Source organism: Ovis canadensis, chromosome 18 (genome assembly GCF_042477335.2).
Source record: "Ovis canadensis isolate MfBH-ARS-UI-01 breed Bighorn chromosome 18, ARS-UI_OviCan_v2, whole genome shotgun sequence".
Taxonomy (NCBI): domain Eukaryota; kingdom Metazoa; phylum Chordata; class Mammalia; order Artiodactyla; family Bovidae; genus Ovis; species Ovis canadensis.
The window spans coordinates 56434278-56457778 of NC_091262.1; the positions used below are offsets into that span (position 1 = coordinate 56434278).

The 23501-nt window shown below is 39.8% G+C and overlaps 1 protein-coding gene across 3 annotated transcripts in view; it reads left to right on the forward strand.

Annotated features, from left to right (window-relative positions):
• Positions 1-23501, forward strand: part of AKAP6 (A-kinase anchoring protein 6) — a 410046-nt gene that overhangs the window by 59631 nt on the left and 326914 nt on the right. The window contains exon 1 of one of the 3 annotated variants that reach the window (XM_069559474.1): positions 22531-22915. The exons of 1 other annotated variant lie outside the window; for it this stretch is intronic. The gene's annotated coding sequence lies outside the window, so the exon portion shown is untranslated. Of the gene's footprint in view, positions 1-22530; positions 22916-23501 lie in introns of those variants that run through there. One more of the 3 variants, XM_069559475.1, reaches the window with a different exon arrangement.

The window sequence follows — 23501 nt, forward strand, 5'->3', positions numbered from 1 at the left end:
TGGCTTGTAGTTCACAAACAGAAAAGAAAAAGGGATTGCAGCTTGCAGGAAACTATTGCTTCTCCCTGAGGGAGATGAGGATTGAAGTTCTCTACATGGGGTATGTTTCCAGTCTACTTGATCTTTCATTTAGCTTAAAAATTCAGTTTGGTGTTTGCACTTCCCTCATTTTCCAAAATTTGTTCTGATTCCACATGTCTGTCAAACATTTCTGTATATTTGTTTATTCCTCTTTGATTTGAAAGATAGGAAGTATATTGATTGTTTTTCAGGTGGAAACTAACTTTCCATTCATTTGGGAAGAATTTGTGCATTGGTTCACTTCCACAGCTCTAGAGCATTCGTGCTCAATATTACACTTTTATTTGAGACACAGGAAGTGTATTTGTTTAAATTTTCTCTCTGAAAATAAAGCCAGAGCTACGGCCTGATGAGCATTATACAAAGGAAAAGAAATCTCAGTTTAGTATTTTTTAATACTTCACGTTTAATGGTTCATAAATGTATAATAATCATAGTGAACTTTTATTCGGCACTGCTATAGGCATAATAAGGTACTGTGCATGTACTATCACATTTAATCCGCATCCTATGACTTGTGTCCTGTCCTGTCTTAACGAATGAGGGAACTGAGGCACAAAGGTTAAGTTTCTCTCCCAGGGAATCAAAGTTGTTAATAGCAATGCTAAGACTGACTTTCAGACTATCTCCAGACCTACTCTCTTAATTTACTATACCATTTTGCTATCACACTGACTATACCTGATTCAGATGCAACCCTTGCCACCAGCCCTCCACAATTAATCATTTTCCTTGAATGTTTTTGATGTTGGTTTGCATTTTGAAGGTGCCATTTGGGCAAGGTGTCTTGAAGGATGCTGCTAAGTCACTTCAGTCATGTCCGACTCTGTGAGACCCCATAGACGGCAACCCACCAGGCTTCCCCGTCCCTGGGATTCTCCAGGCAAGAACACTGGAGTGGGTTGCCATTTCCTTCTCCAATGCATGGAAGTGAAAAGTGAAAGTGAAGTCGCTCAGTCGTGTCCGACCCTCAGCAACCCCATGGACTGCAGCCTTCCAGGCTCCTCCGTCCATGGGATTTTCCAGACAAGAATTCTGGAGTGGGGTGCCACTGCCTTCTCCAGGACTGATGACGGGTACATATTGACTATTCTGTGAGGAGCAAAGCTTCAAAAGGAGCATGTTGATGAACCTCCTCAGGGTGGAGATTCAAGCAAAGCCAACTTCTGTTTGCAGTACTAGCATACAACCAGTTGCTCACCTTAACCCTTGCATCTTAATCGGTGAGCCAAGTCTACAAACAGAAATCATTTTCAGCTCTTTCAACTAGCCATAAAAATGTTTTAACACCATGTTAAACTATATAATATTGCAATTAAAACCTCTTATCCTCACCCATCAGAGGGCAGACAGAATCAAGAACTACAATCCCATAGCTGCCAAAATGAAAACCACAATCACAAAGCTAAGCAAAATGATCACATGGATCACTGCCTTGTGTAACACAATGAAGCTGTGAGGCATGCCATGTAGGGTCACTCAAGATGGATGGGTAATGGTCGAGAGTTCTGACAAAATGTGGTCCACTGGAGGAGGGAGTGCAAACCACTCCTGTATTATTGCCTCAAGAACCCCATGAACAGTATGTAAAGGCAAAAAGATATGACACTGGAAAATGAGCGCCTTAGGTAGTTCAGTTCAGTTGCTCAGTCGTGTCTGACTCTTTGTGACCCCATGAATCACAGCACACCAGGCCTCCCTGTCCATCACCAACTGCCGGAGTTGACTCAGACTCACGTCCATCGAGTCAGTGATGCCATCTAGCCATCTCATCCTCTGTCGTTCCCTTCTCCTCCTGCCCCCAATCCCTCCCAGCATCAGACTCTTTTCCAATGAGTCAACTCTTCACATGAGGTGCCCAAAGTACTGGAGTTTCAGCTTTAGCATCATTCTTTCCAAAGAAATCCCAGGGCTGATCTCCTTCAGAATGGACTGGTTGGATCTCCTTGCAGTCCAAGGGACTCTCAAGAGCCTTCTCTAACACCACAATTCAAAATCATCAATTCTTTGGCACTCAGCCTTCTTCACAGTCCAACTCTCACATCCATACATGACCACTGGAAAAACCATAGCCTTGACTAGACAGACCTTAGTTGGCAAAGTAATGTCTCTGCTTTTGAATATGCTATCTAGGTTGGTCATAACTTTCCTTCCAAGGAGTAAGTGTCTTTTAATTTCATGGCTGCAGTCACCATCTGCAGTGATTTTGGAGCCCAAAAAAATAAAGTCTGACACTGTTTCCACTGTTTCCCCATCTATTTCCCATGAAGTGATGGGACCAGATGCCATGATCTTTGTTTTCTGAATGTTGAGCTTTAAGCTAACTTTTTCACTCTCTACCTTCACTTTCATCGAGAGGCTTTTTAGTTCCTCTTCACTTTAAGCCATAAGGGTGGTGTCATCTGCATATCTGAGGTTATTGATATTTTTCCTGGCAATCGTGATTCCAGCTCGTGTTTCTTCCAGTCCAGCGTTTCTCATGATGTACTCTGCATATAAGTTAAATAAGCAGGGTGACAATATACAGCCTTGACGTACTCCTTTTCCTATTTGAAACCAGGTAGGTGTCTAAATGCTACTGGAGAAGAGGGGAGAAATAGCTTCAGAAAGGATGAAGAGGCCAGGCCAAAGTGAAGACCATGCTTAGCTGTGGATGCATCTGGTGGTGAAAGTAAAGTCTGATGCTGTCAAGAACAATATTGCATAGGAACCTGGAATGTTAGGGCCATGAATCAAGGTAAATGGGACGCAGTCAAGCAGGAGATGGCAAGAGTGAACACTGACATTTTAGGAATCAGTGAACTAAAATGGATGGAAATGGGCAAATTTAATTCAGATGACCATTTTATCTACTACTGTGGGAAAGAATCCCTTAGAAGAAACGGAGTAGCCTGCATAGTCAACAAAAGAGTCCAAAATTCAGTACTTGGGTGCAGCCTCAAAACAACAGAATGATCTCAGTTCATTTCCAAGGCAAACATTCAACATCACAGTAATCCAAATCTGTGCCCAACTGCTGATGCCAAAGAAGCTGAACAGTTCTATGAAGACCTACAAGAACTTCTAGAACTAATACCAGAAAAAGATGTCCTTTTCATTATAGGGGATTGGAATGCAAAAGTAAGAAGCCAAGAGATACCTGAGGTAACAGTCAAGTTTGATCTTGGAGTACAAAATGAAGCAGGGCAAAAGCTAACAGAATTTGCCAAGAGAACACACTGGTCATAGCAAACATCCTCTTCCAACAACACAAGAGACAACTCTACACATGGACATCACCAGATGACTGATACCAAAATCAGATTGATTATATTTTTTTGCAGCCAAAGATGGAGCTCTATACAGTCAACAAAAGACAAGACCAGGTGCTGACTGTGGCTCAGATCATCAGCTCCTTATTGTACAATTTAGGCTTAAATTGAAGAAAGGGAAAACCACCAGAGCATTCAGATATGACCTAAATCATATCCCTTATGATTATATAGTGGAGGTGACAAATAGATTCAAAGGATTATATCTGGTAGACAAAATGCCTAAAAATCTATGGCTGGAGGCTCATGACATTGTACAGGAGGTGGTTACCAAAACCATCCCCAAGAAAAAGAAATGCAAGAAGGCAAAGTGGTTGTCTGAGAAGGCCTTACAAATAGATGAGAAAAGCAGAAAAGTGAAAGGCAAAGGAAAAAGAGAAAGATATAGAAAACTGACTATAGAGTTCCAGAGAATAGCATGGAGAGATAAGAAAGCCTTCTTAAGTGAACAGTGCAAAGAAATAGAGGAAAACAATAGAAAAAAAGGAAAAAAAAATGGTAAAGACTAGAGATCAGTTCAAGAAAATTGGAGATACCAAGGGAATATTTCATGCAAAGATGGGCACAATAAAGGACAGAAACTGCAAGGACCTAACAGAAATAGAAGAGATTAAGAAGAGGTGGCAAGAATACAAAAAAGGTCTTAATGACTTGGATAATCACGATGGTGTGGTTACGCACCTAGAGCCAGATATCCTGGAGTGTGAAGTCAAGTGGGTATCAGGAAGCATTACAACTAACAAAGTTAGTGGGGGTGATGGAATTCCAGCTGAGCTGCTTAAAATCCTAAGAAGTGATGCTGTAAAAGTGCTGCACTCAATATATCAGCAAATTTGCATACTCAACAGTGACCACAGAACTGGAAAAGTTTCATTTTCATTCCAATACCAAAGAAAGGCAGTTCCAAAGAATGTTCAAACTACTGTATGATTGTGCTCATTTCACATGCTAGCAAGGTAATTCTTAAAATCCTTCAAGCTAAGCTTCAGTAATACACAAATCGAGAACTTCCAGATGTACAGGCTGATTAGAAAAGGCAGAGGAACCAGAGACCAAATTACCAACATCTTTTGGATAATAGAAAAAGCAAGAGAATTCCAGGAAGACATCTACTTCTGTTTCATTGACTATGCTAAAGCCTTTGATTATGTGGATCACAACAAACGTGGAAAATTCTTAATGAGATGAGAATACCAGACCACTTTACCTGTTTTCTGAAAAGCCTGTATGCAAATCAAGAAGCAACAATTAGACCTGGACATGGACCAATGGTCTGGTTCAAAATTGAGAAAGGAGTATGTCACCATGCTTATTTAACTTCTATGCAGAGTACATCATGCAGAATGCTAGGGTGGATGAATCACAGGCTGGCATCAAGATTGCTGGGAGAAATATCAACAACTGCAGAAACGCAGAGGATAACACTCTAATGGCAGAATGTGAAGAGGAACTAAAGACCCTCTTTATGAGGATGAAAGAGGAGAGTGCAAAAGCTTTCTTAAAACTCAGCTTTCAAAAAAACAAGATCATGGCATCCAGTCCCATTACTTCATGGCAAATAAATGGGGAAATAGTGGAAACAGTGACAGATTTTATTTTCTTGGTCTCCGAAATCACTGTGGACAGTGACTGCAGCCATGAAATTGAAAGATGCTTGTTCCTTGGAAGAAAAGCTATGACAAACCTAGACAGCATATTAAAATCAGAGGCATAACTTTGCCAACAAAGATCCACCTAGTCAAAGCTATGATTTTTCCAGTAGTCATGTACGGATGTGAGAGTTGGATCATACAGAAGGCTGAGCACTGAAGAATTGATGCTTTAGAACTGTGGTGCTGAAGAAGACTCTTGAGAGTTCCTTGGACAAAGTGAAAGTTGCTCTGTCATGTCCAACTCTTTGCGACCTCATCCACTATACAGTCTATGGAATTTTCCAGGCCAGAATACTGGAGTGGGTAGCCTTTCCCTTCTCCAGGGGATCTTCCAAACGCAGGTCTCCCTCATTGCAGGCGGATTCTTTTCCAGCTGAGCCACAAAGGAAGCCCTGCAGCAAGGAGATCAAATCAGTCAATCCTAAAGGAAATCAACCCTGAGTGTTCAGTGGAAGGACTGGTGCTGAATCTGAAGCTCCAATATTTTGGCGACCTGATGGGAAGAGCTAACTCATTGGAAAAGACCCTGATACTGGGAAAGATTGAAGGCAGGAGGAGAAGGGGATGACAGAGGTTGAGATGGTTGGATGGCATCATTGACTCAATGGATATGAATTTAAATAAACTCCAGGAGATAGAGAAGGACAGGGAAGCCTGAAGTGGTGCATTCCATAGGGTTGCCAAGTGTTGGATATGACTTAGTGACTGAACAACAACAGTTTTGTAATTATTATCTAGTTTGTGCCTTTAAATTGTGCTATTTCTATGCTGAAACAAAAGTTCAATATATTCTTAAACATACCTATATTTATATTCTGGCATCTTACAATGTGTTTATCAATTCAACAAATACTTATTGAGAGTCTACCATATGTCAGACATTCATCCTTGGCATAGCAATGACAAAACTGACAAAAATTCTGACCTCAAGCACTTAACATTCTTGCAGTGATTAGTTTTTTAAAGGGTTATCCACAGAAGGGGAGGGAAGGTAGGTGGGTCTGTAGAAGCAGCTCCTTGGATTGGGTTGAGTGGCCTAGGGAAAAATCATGGGGCCTCCTTTTTAAAGAGCCCCAGTGCCAACTCAGACTCTGTTCAGACTAGAGCAAACAGCAAAATGGGGGCTGGAAAAGGTTTTAGTTGAGCTTCCTTTGTGTAAATTACCTCAAAGATGCTTTGTATTAAGATACTTGAATAGAAGTCTAAGTCTCCTACAGGATTTTAGCCTTCTTTCTTATACCTAGAATTGAATCTAGCTATATTTTAATTGTGTAGATGAAGATTAAAGCTATTAGATGTTGGAGCCCAAATTGAGGATCATTCTGAATCACAGAGTTAAAAATAATAGAGAAAAAAATTCCATAAGTAGAAGCAGATGAAAAAGGAGTTGAGGGTTCGGTTCCCAGCTCTCCCAAGGAGTGGCTTAGACTGGCTGGTTGAAGCTCAGCTCCAAGGCAACTTGGCTGCCATATGTGTGTGCGTGTCTGTCCTGACAAACTTAGTGCCACAATTCAAGACAAGTGTGTATCACAGACTTGCAAAAATGCCTTGTGGCATATTTACTACTTTGGTTCCCAAACTCAATTTAGTCAGATCTTTTCAGTAACGAAGCATTTTTATTTATAGCGATCTTGCTACATATGAAAGACAATTTAGAGTGGTGGTTAAGGGAATTGATTCCTGGAGCCTAACTGTCTGGGTACAAATTCCAGCCCCACCTCTTACACAGCTACAAAAGGAAGTTCACTGTGCCCCAGTTTCCTTTTCTCTAAAAGGGTGATCATAATAATAGCATTTACTTCATAGGATTGTAATGAACATAAATTAAATAGTATCTGTGAAATGCTTAGAATGATGCCTGGCCATAATAAGTGTCATACAGATGTAGCTATTATGATGAGAGTCAATAGGCATTGCCTGGCTGGGGTTTAGCATCCACAGTGAATCTTTCACATAGCTGGACAGGACAGATCTAGTGGGCATCCAGTCCTAAATGCCAGAAGGAAACACTAAGAGCAAAAACATTTACTGAGCATTGCCATGTATGGAGTTTGGGGCTTTCATATTTAATGATTAAGAGCCAACATCAGTGAATGTTGATGCCAAGAAACATATCACACACACACACGCACACACACACACGCATGCACACACATGCACCTGAAAGCCAAGTTCCTACGTGATTTTTATCAAATGTTATAAGAAGACATCATACTCAGATCTGTGAAACAAAGGGATAGATGTTAGGGAGCTGAGGGTTCTTTTGCTAAACAGATGACTAAAGAGTTAAGTATGTGAATTGTGAGGAGGAAAACTCCAGGCTGCAAATGGAGTCAAGATGTGAAGAAGCAGCAGCAGTTAAGCTAATACACCATGATGACGAGGATTAAAGATGAACTGAATATCCTCAGAGGGAAAGCCAAACGAGACAGAAGACACATCAGAGGAGACCTCTGCCATCAGAAAATGCAAAAATGTAGTTTGATATCAGAAAGAGATAATTAGCATGTGGAAACTAGATTTAGCCTGAAGTATATGTCTGCCCAAGGTGCAGGTCAGAAAAAGAAGGTTTATACCAGGGTGGTTTTATGGGGAGAAACCAGGACACACAAACTCCACTGTGATGACTGTGTATGAAGAAAGCTAATTATGACTTCTTCAGATGGGTATGAAGAAAGCTGGTTATGACTGCTTCAGATGGCAGATGGCTACACAAGTGGAGGAAGAGCGAATAGTGGGATTAAGATAGAGAATCAAAGAGTGGCATGAGCAAGGCTTCTTGGTGTAATGGAATTCATCATTCACCATGAACTCCTGATTTCTGCTATGTTGTCTTTGGTTCAGAATACAATTAGTATCCAGGAGGGAGGAGCTAGTCTCAAGTTAAAGTTTTGAGGAAAATACAGTGGGAGGAAGGAGGAGATAGGGCTGCCCACTCTTATTTCTTAGAGAATTTGACTTGCTAAAGCACCACCAGGAACATGAAGAAAATACTTTCTGAGAAAGAAATGCCATTCAGTTTAGAAAGGAACATGTAGCTTATATCAGGGAAATACCCCTTCCCACCTTGATTGATTTTTGGCATTGCATATGACTGCTTTTAAAAATCACTTCCATTATTTCCCCTTGATTATAACAATAGCACATATTCTTATATAAATGAGGAGAAAATAAAAATCACCTGTGGCCCACTAGAGATCCTTACAATAATCGTTCTTGATGTATTTCCCTTTCCCAGTTTTTACTTACATGTGTACAAAAATTGGACTTCGACTCTGTCACAATTTTATATGTTGTTTTTTTGACTTAATATTATAACCTGAACATTTTTTGTACCGTATCGGTGGGCGGGCCCATATGTTTATGTTTTCTCACAACTCCTGTGTTCAGGGGTTTGTCGAGTTCTTTACCTTCTTCATGCTGGCACTGTGATTGTTTAGTCCTTGTGAGGTCAGTCTGGGATTTGCAGGATGTCTTGAGCTGTGAGAGGGAAAAAAAACAATCTTTTTGTAAATATGAGAGCATTGGACCTTGAAGTTGAGGTTTAGGTCTCTTAATATTCTTCCCTTGAGGAGCATGTTCTGACTAAATGTATATTCACATTTCAACAAATTCAAACAAATGACAGACAGCTGTTGGTTGAGAGAGAAATATTGGCTGCTGTGTCAGATATTTAAAAGAAAGAAGCAGCTGAACATAGCCCCAACTCAGAGAATGCTGGAGTCATATTTTAAGAGAAAAAAATTCACAACTGCCATGAATACGAAATTCTCCTGTGTGGGCTCTTGTATTAATGAATGATCTGTATTAAGCCCTGAAGTCTTGTCATTGAAATAATAACGCAATATGAAGAATCCAAAGGGCTCTCTTTTTAAACATTTGTACTCCATTCAGGGTCAAGGTGCCCATTCATAGGAGGTCATGCTTTTTCATGCTGGATTTCTTTCCATGATTTGTAGATATTTGTGTAAACTGACACACATAGCAGTCAGAAAGGAAGGAAGAAATGGTTTTGTGATTTATAAACCCATGTAGAGCCCAAATATTAAAGAAATCTGTTTTCATTTATTATTTGTTTGAACTTAGGTATCACTGTGATAGGCATGGTTTGGTAGGTAAAGCAGTGTGAGATGTGCTCTTAGAAGCCGGAGTTCACTGCACTTTTAGTCAATCAGCCCAGGTTTGATTCTTTGTATTCCCCCTCAGCCCCTATCCCGTCTTCTCATGCCTGAAGAATCCAGTGACCCAGGAAGGTATCTAGTTGGTTTCCTTGTTGCTTCAGCACACAGAAGATTAATTCGTATTTACAAATTCATATATGGTAAAGATACTTTTCTGTGATTATGGTTTGTGTGTCTGCCCTCTGATGTCTCTCACAACACCTACCATCTTTTTTGGATTTCTCTTACCTTGGACATGGGGTATCTCTTCAGGGCTGCTCCAGCAAAGCGCAGCCACTGCTCCTTACCTTGGATGAGGGGTATCTCTTCACAGCTGCCCCTCTTGACCTTGAATGTGGAGTAGCTCTTCTCGGCCCTCCTGTGCCCACGCAGCCACTGCTCCTTGGACTTGGGGTTGTTCCTCTTGGCCGCTGCCCCTGACCTTGGGCACGGGGTAGCTCCTCTTGGCCGCTCCTGCGCCGTCACAGCCTGGCACTCTAGGCTGCCGCCCCTGACCTTGGATATGGGGTAGCATCACTTCATGGGAAATAGATAGGGAAACAGTGGAAACAGTGTCAGACTTTATTTTTGGGGGCTCCAAAATCACTGCAGATGGTGACTGCAGTCATAAAATTAAAAGACGCTTACTCCTTGGAAGGAAAGTTATGACCAACCTAGATAGCATGTGCAAAAGCAGAGACATTACTTTGCCGACTAAGGTCTGTCTAGTCAAGGCTATGGTTTTTCCAATGGTAATGTATGGATGTGAGAGTTGGACTGTGAAGAAAGCTGAGTGCCGAAGAATTGATGCTTTTGAACTGTGGTGTTGGAGAAGACTCTTGAGAGTCCCTTGGACTACAAGAAGATCCAACCAGTCCATTCTAAAGGAGATCAGTCCTGGGTGTTCTTTGGAAGGAATGATGCTAAAGCTGAAACTCCAATACTTTGGCCACCTCATGTGAAGAGTTGACTGATTGGAAAAGAGTCTGATGCTGGGAGGGATTGGGGGCAGGAGGAGAAGGGGATGGCAGAGGATGAGATGGCTGGATGGCATCACTGACTAGATGGACATGAATCTGAGTGAACTCCGGGAGTTGGTGATAGACAGGGAGGCCTGGCGTGCTGCAATTCATGGGTTCGCAAAGAGTCGGACACTACTGAGCGACTGAACTGAAACTGAAAGATACTTTTAAAATATGAAAAAATTTTCCTGATATACAAGATTGTTGTGAAAAATCAAACAGATAAATGAGAATTCTCCTATTATATTTTTTGAGATAACCTCTGTGGACAACTTGGTATGTTTTTCTAGAATTTTAGTCCAAATTTATATTCCTATATATAATTTTAAAAACTTACTGGCTACTATTAGTTAGCTTACTTCACATAATATTTTAGGATCACTTTTTGTGTCAATGTTATGAATATCTATTTTATTTGTTCTACTTTGTTTACTGATTGAGTTGTGATTAGATAATGCATGCAAATTACAAAATTGTAAACACTAATGCCTCCCTCCTACCCTTATTATCCAGCCTCACAGTTCTCTTCTTCAGAGGCAATCATTGCTATCAATTTAATATAGATTCTTCCAAAACAAATATAAGCTGCATTAGTCCCTTCAGTACACAAACAAGCAGTAACATAGCCCAGCCTGAAAGAGGAAGAACTCTTCCTTGACTTGTACATTCCCTTTCAGCTACCACCTTGCTTCTCTGCTCCCCTTACAGCAGTAACACTTGAAAAGTTGTCTCCAGTTACTGTTTCCAATTCCTCTTCTCCCACCCTTTGATAAACTCACTACTGCAGCGTCCATTTTCATGCTGTATGTAAGCAATATGGGGTTATAAAGGCCTGGCTCCACATTACAACTTCGGACAATTTGAAGGGTATTTTCAGTTTCAGAGTTCTGTGTGGGTGGACTGATGCATTAGTTGAGACTGCTTTACAACTCACCTTTCGCCAGCTCTGCCTACTTTCTTCCCCTTCCTCAGGAGTTCATCCTAAGAGCATGTGAGCATGCTAAGTTGCATCAGTCGTGTCCAGCTGTTTGCGACCCCTTGGACTGTAGCCCACCAGGTTCCTCTGTCGATGGGCTTCTTCAGGCAAGAATACTGAAGTGGGTTGCCATGTCCTCCTCCAGGGGATCTTCCTGGCCCAGGGGTCGAACCCACATCTCTTATGTCTCCTGCATTGGCAGGTGGGTTCTTTACCGCTAGCATCGCCTGCCCTGAAAAGCTTCAAGGATGCTAATTTCATTGTAGAGTCTGCTTCCCAGCACACCATCCTGCTACACCCGTCCAGTGGTTTTTCATCTCCGAACAAGAGCCTGAAGTCCTCACAGTGGCAGTATGTGTCCCTCCTCCCACCCCCCAGCAACCTTCCTGGCTACATCTCCTACACTCGTCCCTTCATTCTGTTCTCATTAGCTGTTCCCTAAATATACTAAGCATACTTAATACTCCTGAACCTCTGCACTTGCTCTCTGACTTCCTGAGATATACTTCCCCCAGATGCCTTCCTGTCTCCCCCTCATTTCCTTGGTGTCTCTGTTCAAATATCACTTGATCAGAAATTCTTTCCTGACCACGCTATATAAAGCAGCATCCCCACTGCTAGCTTTGTGCTCTTTATTCCCCGTTTTGTTTTTCTTTTCCTCCAAAGCACTTATGCTATATGTTTTTTCTTATTGTCTGTCTTTTTCTGGTTTGTCCTCTAATATTTTCCAAGGGCCTAGAAAAGTGCTTGGCACAGAAAATATGTTCAAGTAATATTGTGGATGTATGAATAATTATTCATTTTATTTTTCATGCAAATGTTGCAACCTTTACATAATGTTTTGCACATATGAGAACAGCACATACCTTGGAGAACATTTCAAACCAGAATAACAACCTGCATAGTTTTGCACTATATGTATAAACATAATTTATTCAATCAGTCCACTATTAATGGATTTTTATGTTATTTCAAATACAGAAAGGAATAACTTCCTAATGTTGTCTTCCATTATGTGAGTATATCTTCAGGAAAAGAATCTTTATAATTGTAATTTGCTGGTCAAAGTGTATGTAATTAATATTGATAGTTGTGATAGATATTACCAAATAATTTTCTATAAGTCTTATACAAGATTATATTCTCACCAGCAGGATGTGAGTGTGTCTCTTTCAACATATGTTAATTCTTTGATAGTGCTCATCTGATAAATGAAAATGGTATTTCAATGTAGTTTTAACTTTCAATTCTTTGTGTGTGTGTGTATATAATAAAGTTTTATTAAAGCATAAAATAGATAGAGAAAGCTTCTGAAATAGATATCAGAAGGGGACAGAAAGAGTGCCCCCTTGCTAGGTTATAGAAGGAGTTATATACCTATTAGCAAGCTGCTAATTAGAGAAAGGAAATGCCTCAAAACTGAGAGAGTTGCATCAGGCCCCTCACCCACAACATGCATTTTGAGATAGCATTGGCACAATTCTCTTATTATGTGTGAGGTTTAATATCTTTTCATATATTTAAAACACAGTTGTATTCCTTTTGTACTAATACCTCTTCTGTAAACTTTATTGGGTTGTCCCTATAATGAAAGTTTTTTTAAACCAAAGATTCAAGTTTACCTCAGGGTCCCAATATCATTTGTTGAATAAATGATCTTTTCCCCACTTGTACCAACTTCATCACATTTCTGTTTCTAGCTTTATATTTCCATTTATCTATTCACATATGAAGTACTACATAGCTTCATACAATACAGTTTTATACTATGTTTCATTAGTTACCTGGCTGTTTTTGTCCAGTTGCTATGTTGTGTCTGACTCTTTGCGATTCCGTGGACTACAGCATGCCAGGCCTCTCTGTCCTTCACTATCTCCTGGAGTTTGCTCAGACTCATGTCCACTGAATCAGTGATGCCATTTAACCATACATCTTCTACCACCTCTTTCTCCTCCTGCCCTCAGTCTTTCCCAGCATGAGGGTCTTTTCCAACAAGTCAGCTCTTTGTGTCAGGTGGCCAAAGTATTAGAGCTTCAGCTTTAGCATCAGTCCTTCCAATAAATATTCAGGGTTGATTTCTTTTAGGATTGACAAGTTTGATCTCCTTGCTGTCCAAGGGACTCTCAAGAGTCTTCTCAAGCACCACAGTTTGATAACATCAATTCTTTAGCATTCAGCCTTCTTTATGGTCCAACTCTCACATCTGTACAACCAACTACTAGAAAAGTCATAGCTTTGACTACATGGACCTTTGTTTGCAAAGTGATTTCTCTGCTTTTTAATAAGCATATTAAAAAGGTTTGTTATAGCTTTTCTTCCAAGGAGCAACATCTTTTATTTTTTTATTTTTAATTTTTATTTTTACTTTATTTTACTTTACAATACTGTATTGGTTTTGCCATACATCGACACGAATCCACCATGGGTGTACATGAGTTCCCAAACATGAAGCCCCCTCCCACCTCCCACCCCACACCATCCCTCTGGATCATCCCCGTGCACCAGCCCCAAGCATCCTGTATCCTGCATCAAACATAGACTGGTGATTCGTTTCTTACATGATAGTATACATATTTCAATGCCATTCTCCCAAATCATCCCACCCTCTCCCTCTCCCACAGAGTCCAAAAGTCCGCTCTACACATCTGTGTCTCCTTTGCTGTCACGCATACAGGGTCATCATTACCATCTTTCTAAATTCCATATATATGTGTTAGTATACTGTATTGGTGTTTTTCTTTCTGGCTTACTTCACTCTGTATAATCGGCTCCAGTTTCATCCATCTCATTAGAACTGATTCAAATGTATTCTTTTTAATGGCTGAGTAATACTCCATTGTGTATATGTACCACAGCTTTCTTATCCATTCATCTGCTGATGGACATCTAGGTTGTTTCCATGTCCTGGCTATTATAAACAGTGCTGCGATGAACATTGGGGTACATGTGTCTCTTTCTACTCTGGTTTCCTTGGTGTGTATGCCCAGCAGTGGGATTGCTGGGTCATAAGGCAGTTCTATTTGCAATTTTTTAAGGAATTTCCACACTGTTCTCCATAGTGGCTGTACTAGTTTGCATTCCCACCAACAGTGCAAGAGGGTTCCCTTTTCTCCACACCTTCTCCAGCATTTATTGCTTGTAGACTTTTGGATGGCAGCCATTCTGATTGGTGTGAAGTGGTACGACATTATGGTTTTGATTTGCATTTCTCTAATAATGAGTGATGTTGAGCATCTTTTCATGTGTTTATTAGCCATCCATATGTCTTCTTTGGAGAAATGTCTATTTAGTTCTTTGGCCCATTTTTTGATTGGGTCATTTATTTTTCTGGAATTGAGCTGCATAAGTTGCTTGTACATTTTTGAGATTAGTTGTTTGTCAGTTGCTTTGTTTGCTATTATTTTCTCCCATTCAGAAGACTGTCTTTTCACCTTGCTTATATTTTCCTTTGTTATGCAGAAGCTTTTAATTTTAATTAGATCCCATTTGTTTATTTTTGCTTTTATTTCCAGAATTCTGAGAGGTGGATCATAGAGGATCCTGCTGTGATTTATGTCGGAGAGTATTTTGCCTATGTTCTCCTCTAGGAGTTTTATAGTTTCTGGTCTTACGTTTCGATCTTTAATCAATTTTGAGTTTATTTTTGTGTGTGGTGTTAGAAAGTGATCTGGTTTCATTCTTTTACAAGTGGTTGACCAGTTTTCCCAACACCACTTGTTAAAGAGATTGTCTTTACTCCATTGTATATTCTTGCCTTCTTTGTCAAAGATAAGGTGTCCATATGTGTGTGGATTTATCTCTGGGCTTTCTATTTTGTTCCATTGATCTATATTTCTGTCTTTGTTCCAGTACCATACTGTCTTGATGACTGTGGCTTTGTAGTAGAGCCTGAAGTCAGGCAAGTTGATTCCTCCAGTTCCATTCTTCTTTCTCAAGATTGCTTTGGATATTTGAGGTTTTTTTGTATTTCCATACAAATCTTGAAATTATTTGTTCTAGTTCCATGAAAAATACCGCTGGTAGCTTGGTAGGGATTGCATTGAATCTGTAGATTGCTTTGGGTAGTGTACTCATTTTCACTATATTGATTCTTCCGACCCATAAACATGGTATATTTCTCCATCTATTAGTGTCCTCTTTGATTTCTTTCATCAGTGTTTTATAGTTTTCTATATATAGGTCTTTAGTTTCTTTAGGTAGATATGTTCCTAAGTATTTTATTCTTTTCATTGCAGTGGTGAATGGAATTGTTTCCTTAATTTCTTTTCTACTTTCTCATTATTAGTGTATAGGAATGCAAGGGATTTCTGTGTGTTGATTTTATATCCTGCAACTTTACTATATTCATTGATTAGCTCTAGTAATTTTCTGGTGGAGTCTTTAGGGTTTTCTATGTAGAGGATCATGTCATCTGCAAACAGTGAGAGTTTTACTTCTTCTTTTCCAATTTGGATTCCTTTTATTTCTTTTTCTGCTCTGATTGCTGTGGCCAAAACTTCCAGAACTATGTTGAATAGTAGCAGTGAAAGTGGGCACCCCTGTCTTGTTCCTGACTTTAGGGGAAATGCTTTCAGTTTTTCACCATTGAGGATAATGTTTGCTGTGGGTTTGTCATATATAGCTTTTAGTATGTTGAGGTATGTTCCTTCTATTCCTGCTTTCTGGAAAGTTTTTATCATAAATGGATGTTGAATTTTGTCAAAGGCCTTCTCTGCATCTATTGAGATAATCATATGGCTTTTATTTTTCAATTTGTTAATGTGGTGAATTACATTGATTGATTTGTGGATATTGAAGAATCCTTGCATCCCTGGGATAAAGCCCACTTGGTCATGGTGTATGATCTTTTTAATGTGTTGTTGGATTCTGATTGCTAGAATTTTGTTGAGGATTTTTGCATCTATGTTCATCAGTGATATTGGCCTATAGTTTTCTTTTTTTTGTAGCATCTTTGTCAGGTTTTGGGATTAGGGTGATGGTGACCTCATAGAATGCGTTTGAAGTTTACCTTCCTCTGCAATTTTCTGGAAGAGTTTGAGTAGGATAGGTGTTAGCTCTTCTCGAAATTTTTGGTAGAATTCAGCTGTGAAGCCGTCTGGACCTGGGCTTTTGTTTGCTGGAAGATTTCTGATTACAGTTTCAATTTCCGTGCTTGTGATGGGTCTGTTAAGATTTTCTATTTCTTCCTGGTTCAGTTTCGGAAAGTTGTACTTTTCTAAGAATTTGTCGATTTCTTCCACGTTGTCCGTTTTATTGGCATATAATTGCTCATAGTAGTCTCTTATGATCCTTTGTATTTCTCCAAGGAGCAACATCTTTTAATTTCATGGCTGCAGTCAACATCCACATTGATTTTGGAGTCCAAGAAAATAAAATCTGCCACTGTTTCCATTTTTTCCCCATCTATTTGCCATGAAGTGATAGGACTGGATGCTATTATCTTAGCTTTTTGAAAGTTGAGTTTTAAGCCAGCTTTTTCACTCTCCTCTTTCACTCTCGTCAGGAAGCTCATTAGTTCCTCTTCGCTTTCTGCCATTAGCGTGATATCATCTGCATATCTGAGGTTGTTGATGTTTCTCCTGGCAGTCTTGATTTCAGCATGAGATTTATCCAGCTCGGCATTTCTCATGATATACTCTGTATATAAGTTAAATAAGCAGGGTGAAAATATACAGCCTTCATGGACTCCTTGTCTCTACTTCAAACTAAAAGAAAAGTTTTGAAAAGAATGATATTTTCAAAAATTCCCTGCCTTTCTAGCATATTTTTGCAATTAAAATTGGTTTGTTTGGTATGGGATTTTCTGTTATTTTCTTATTAGTCTTATATTGCTTTAGAGATGAGTTTTAGAAGAATTGGCGTCTTCATAATCTTGAATCTTCTTATGCAAGAATATGGTATGTTTCTTTAGCCATTCCCATCTTACTATCAGTAGATATTTCCTTTTAAAAATTGCTTTCTCTCTCACATATATATACACGTGCACACACACACATACATATATATATATTTGATTTGAGAAACTTTAAAGCAAACATCTGACTTATTATTACCTAACTTAAAAAAAACTAGAACTTTTTTAGGAACATAGAATCATCTCACATACTCTCTCTGATCTCAGCCCCTTTGTTCCTTCAGAAGTATCCAGCATTCTGACTTTAGGATAGTCATTTTGTTGCTTTACAGTTTTGCTGCTGGGTAAGCGTTTCTAAATAACAGTTTAGTTTTGCCTGCCTTTGAGCTTAAAATAAGTATAATCATGCTAGATATATTCTTTGTATCTAACTTCCTTTGCCAAAAATGTGTCTATGTGATTTATCCATGATTGTTGCCTTTTTAGCAATATTTTTTCTGAATAAAGATCTTCCTATTATTTTTCAAACTTTCATTTTCAAACATTAAATTCAAACATTCAAACAATATTGATTTCCTGGAATAAATCCAACTTTGTCATGATATATTCTTTTTTTTTTTTTTTACATTTTTCTGGATTCCTTTTGAGGACTGGCCTATTTCTGGCTTACCTGTACTCCTCTGGAGTGGTTCTTTAGAGGTTCTCTCTGAAAGCCTGATTTTTTGTTTTGGTTTATTTTTATTTAATTTTTTTAAACCATGGCTCCTCCTCCTTGCTGCACTGTGAGCTCCAGTTTTTGTCCCTCCAGCACTGAAAACTGAAAACAGCCCAGCTTCTCAACCTCTTAGTTCTGCTTAAAACTCCGCAAAGGCCTTCAAGGGGAAAATGGTGCCACATATCCTCTCTCTCTGAATTTTTATTCTCTGTAAGATCTTAGGTTCTCAAGTCCCTGCTGCCTTGGGAATTCTCTTATGCCTTCAAACAGATACTTTTTTTGTTCACCTTATCTGGTTATTCTCAGTGGGAAAGGTTGGTCTGCACAGGCTAGTCTGCCGTAACCAGAACTAGAAATCAAGTAATGATGAAAATGGAAGTTTAAGACACTGTCAAAGTATAATGGTTTATTATCAGGGAATGGCTTATGATTTTAGTTATTTAATCAATAACTATGATTTATGTCCATGCCTCTGGGAACAACAAAGCTAGGACACACTACCTCAGATACCAAGAATGTCATTTAGTGTCCTGTGGGATGTGGAGGTGATCTGGCTGTGTCATCTGTCACTCAGGCCCTTCTGCTCCTCTCAAGGCTAGGTGCCATCTCCTTTCTGCATAAACACTTTGTGTGTATCCCATTAGATACCTGCTCTTGGGTTACTCAGTTATCCGTGCCAGGAAACAAGGAGTTACCCTTGCTCAACATCTCTGCTTCTATACCTGCCATGTCCAACTGGTTGCCAAATATTGTCCATTATATTTCCCTATTGTTTCCACAATATGTTCATTCTTTTCCATCCCCTCTGCCTTTTTCATCCAATTATCCCAATTCTTTGTCTGAGTTACTGAAAAGACCTCTATTCTTACTCTCCAATTGAAACAAGGAATGCTCCTTCTAAAATACAGATCTGACCTAAGCTTTGCTGCAGTGCTTACAATCTAGTGATAGCTCTCTATAACCCATAAAATAAAATTGTAACATTATACCTATCCCCTCATACCCCTTCACCCCCCTTCAGCAAATAATGAAGGCAGGCACTGTGTGCTGTGGGATTCTCATAGACCTCTGCCCTCAAATAAAGACTGCCCCTTTCTAGCATATGACTGGAACAAATGACAGCTTCTCTGGACCATGGTTATAGTAGTTCCTCCTCTACCATGAGAGGAAATTGAACCAGATTTCCAACTCCAATGACTTTGTGATTCTGAATCATTGCTTTAAAGTGTGTCATGTATGCCTTTAGAAATGAAGCTTATTTTTATAGCTACGCTCATATCTAGGTTATAAATACTATGTAAAGAGTAATATCAAATATCCATCATGCAGTTCTTATGTAACAACAATTGATTTTATCTGCCTGGATTTGTGACTCAAATGGGAAACTAAATAATGAGTTAATTGAATTATTTTAATTGAAGCCCTCCACCTGAAAGGCCCACAGAAGCCCCTTAGGATTAAGGTGTACTGCAAGCTGTTATCATCGATATCCCTTCCTCTGGGCGGGCCTAGGGTGTGACAAATGATCTTATCTTATGTTTCCATCTCTTGCCTCTTTGCCTACTCCCACCCTTGTATGGAAGGCTCTTCTCATACTCACATGCTTTCAGTTGCCTCAGCAGAAGTACCTCGTATCTCCTGCTTCCAGGTATTCTCATCAGATACTCTCTCTCTGTGAATGCTTCCCCACAGAATCTGTGCCTCTTTCTTGCTTGTTCTTGAGACTCTGGTTTACCTCGCCTCTTTTTACTGGCTTCTCTGTCTTATTCTGACCAGGGTGCCCATTTTCACCTTCCTGTTCTCATGGCACCCTCTGCAGACACCACCTCAGTTGCAGACGGCATCGTGATTATTTACTTATCCGTTCTTCTAAGTTCTAAATCCCTTGAGGATCAGGGCCATGGTACTTTCATTTTTAAAATTCTGAGGGCTGAGCACAGAACTTACTATATAATGGTTATTGAAAAAAAATTTATATTTAAATGAATGAATATATTTGTTACTGATAGCCAGTAGAGAAAGGCATTTCCCTTATCTGAATTTTAGAAAAATCTCTTTTATAGATTTGTCTAATGTCTCTGTTGGATGATCTGTTAATCTGTCTATCTATCTACTAGTGTGTGCCAGAATGATAGAAAGTTGTGTTTGGATGCTTTTTAAGCTTGCTGAGAAGTATGTAAATTCTCAAACAAGTATAGCTTTTATCCAGTGTTAATACTTGGTTCTGGTCAGAAAATCTTGTCTTGATTTTGTCATCTTTCTTATTTCGTGCTGGCAAGAGCTGACAGCTATTTAAATGAGAATTAAAAATAGGACTCTGTGAAGTGCATGTTCCTTTTTTTGCTGCCAGGATATAACTGACCATAGAACTGGGCTTCTCTCTCTCTCTCTCTTAAAAAAAATTGCACAGGTTATGCTATCAAGTTGTAGATAAAAATCCATGATGAAAAAAATAACTCTAAAGATATATTCAGTGGTCCAAATATTTTTCATGAGTCCTAATAGAAAATATGCTTTTTTACCTCATTCTTGAAAGATATTTGAAGAATTTGAAGATTAAAGTGTAGCCATTATAGCTTGTGATTCATCCATGCTATGAACTGGCTTTGACTGCTGTGCTTCCCTTTCTTCATCATCATCATAAATGGAAGAACCTCAGATTATGGGAAGTGGGAGCTGGGGTGCTGGAGAAAAAGGTAATTGCATTCAGAGAGGAAGCTGTGTGAAAAAGCCTTTGGCTTTGGGAAAGCAGATTCTTATTTATCACTGGCAGTAACAGACTAGGGAGAAGGCAATGGCACCCCACTCCAGTGCTCTTGCCTGAAAAATCCCATGGGCGGAGGAGCCTGGTGGGCTGCATTCCATGGGGTCGCGAAGAATCGGACATGACTGAGTGACTTCACGTTCACTTTTCATGCATTGGAGAAGGAAATGGCAACCCACTCCAGTGTTCTTGCCTGGAAAATCCCAGGGGTGGGGGAGCCTGGTAGGCTGCCGTCTATGGGGTCGCACAGAGTCAGACACGACTGAAGCGATTTGGCGGCAGCAGCAGCAGCAACTGACTAGAGCAGGCCTGGCTTAAGACTGGAACCCAGGAATGGGCTCTAAGAACACTTTTACTAATACTAAAGATTTGCTGTGTAGTTATTCATTTGTTTGCTCCTTCATCAGTCATTCAGTTTTATAACAGTCTGTGTGACATCTATCATGCCACCTCAGAGCTGCTGGTCACCCTAAACTAACAATATCTCAGGAGAGTAGGAATAGAGTGAGTGGCTTGTTGAACCCAGAAGCAGGCCATGAATGCTTCAGTGATTCTAAAACACCCCATCCAATTCACTCATTCAGCAAACATTCACTGATATCTGTTAAGAGCCCAGTGCTGATTTAAGCCTGCTCTGCAAAGATGAATGTGATACAGGAACTGCTGACTTGAGTTTCCTGTTTGGGGAACTAAGAAGGAGGTAACCAGACCACTGAAAAAGCACTGAGGAGGGGGCATTAAGCCAGCTGAGGGGAATCACATGGCTTCCAGAGGAGATGACCGTTGAGCTGACTTTCAAGAAGTTTGAGAGAGCAGTCGCCAAGGAAAGAGATGAGACTTTTAGACTTAACCCATTTTGTTGCTGTCTCTTTAGGGAGCCCATGACTAACCATTCCTAACAGATTTATCTACCCTTTTATTTAACCTTCTCTTAGAATGAGGTTTGACTTGGCTTCCCAGGTAGCCCAGTGATAAAGAATCTGCCTGCTAATGCAGGAGACACAAGAGATACAGATTTGATTCCTGGGTTAGGAAGATCCCCTGGATGAGGAAATGGCAACACACTTCAGTATTCTTGCCTCAGAAATCCCATGGAGGAGCCTGGCCAGCTACAGTCCATGGGGTCACAAAAGAGTTGGATACAGCCGAGCATGCAGAATGAGGTTTGACTAATTCTTTCTACAAGTAGTTCTCAGCAAATCTCCAGCTCAGGAAATTCTTCCTGTGTCTAATTTATATCCATGCCTTCCTGGGAATTCAAGTTCTCTCTTTGAGTTCTGACTTTTGTGGAAACCATGAGAAGGGTGTTGATGAGGAAGTTGAAACGTTTATGAATTTATCTCATATTGCCTCTGGAAGACAAAATATTCAGTGCTGCATGGAGGAATTCACTGGTAAGGAGACAGCACAGTTTCCTTCTACTGTTTTTCTGCTTTATATCTCCCATGAGATAGAGTCTGCAAAACAGTCATATTAACCAGTAGGTGGAGTACTTTATTAGAAATAGTAGAACCTAGTAGCTATGTATTAGTTTGTAGAGGGGAAATAACTTTAATAATTATGAAAAAATTTTAGAGTATTTTATGTTTATAGCTTTGTGTAAGAGAGCCTGGAAGGGAATTGGTAATCTTGATTAGATTTTGGGTAGTTTATTTTTGCTAGGACTTCTTATGAAATGACACACCATGTGACTGAATACTGCCAGTCAGATTTAAAGTTGTTTTGTATAGCTGTCCAATCCTTCTGTTGAATTATTGTTCTTCATGATGGGTCTAAGCTTTCTGTGGATATTAAAAGATAGGTGAATAATTTCAGTGTTTCTCCCCAGCTAAAGTAAAAATCCATGTAGTGGGGTGTCGAGGAAGAACTGCACACAGATTATAAGCTTCTCGAATGAGCTTTCTATTGTAACCAAGCAACTGTCACATTAGACTCCCGCTCGCCATCAGCTTACATTCCCTGAGAACTTAGGTCAGTGCCTAAAATAACCCTGCTAATTGTGAGGGGCACATGTGGACTGCAATTCCAGTTAGCAGTCTGGGAGCTGAGGGACTGAGGATTTGAAAGTGTAGTATAGTTAACAGTTCACAACACGCCTCTAAGCAGTAGGCCCAAAAGCCTCTAAGTGTTCAGGTATGGAAAGAAAGTTACGTATTGTGCTTTATCGTCTCGGTGTGTAAAGCTGGTTAGCCAGTGACAGCTGATTAAAGACCAGATCTACTTGAGTTACAAGATCTGGGCTTCCAGTGCCCTGCTTTCAACCTGTTGGTCAGTGATGGAGTAACTGACAGAAGCGGAGGGCTCGGCCGAGGGACATGAAACTTCCGCAGCCTGGGTAGGACCCACGGTACTTTGGCTCTCTTCTTGCAGCGCACTTCAGGTAGGCTGGTGTTTACATGGAATTCTCTGTAAGTTGGACAGAAGTCATAAAACTATTCAATTCCAGAGCTGGACAAGAGATCTCAAATGTCTCTTCTGCACACAGTGTGTCTGTATTGATGGGTACTTAATTTTACTCGCTTCCTTGATATTTTGCAAATCAAAGTCTTCATTTTCTCACTCAAGTACATGAAAATTCTAGGACCTAATGGAGACTGATGGAGTTAAAAAAAGTTCAGTTTGCCTGGCACATGATGAAATGCCTCTTTAAAATTTACTTTCCTCTTTCCTGTTTTATTTCCCTTATTCTAGATCCAAAAGATCAGGGTTTTATATTTGTGAGAAACAATGGGAGAAAGTGTTGTTAGTAGTTTTAATATATTTTAAAACCCTTCAGAGGGTCTAGGTTTTTGTCTTTAAGACGAAAATCAACACTTCTCTCATCCAAATAATCTCAGCCTTCTGTTTGTTCCCTGTATCAGGGCAACTAATGTAAAATGCTGCAGTATTTGCTCTTCTTACTCCAGTGTTGACCTACAGTATAAAGTATCAAGTTTAATTTTGGCTTCCAAATATCTGGCACATAA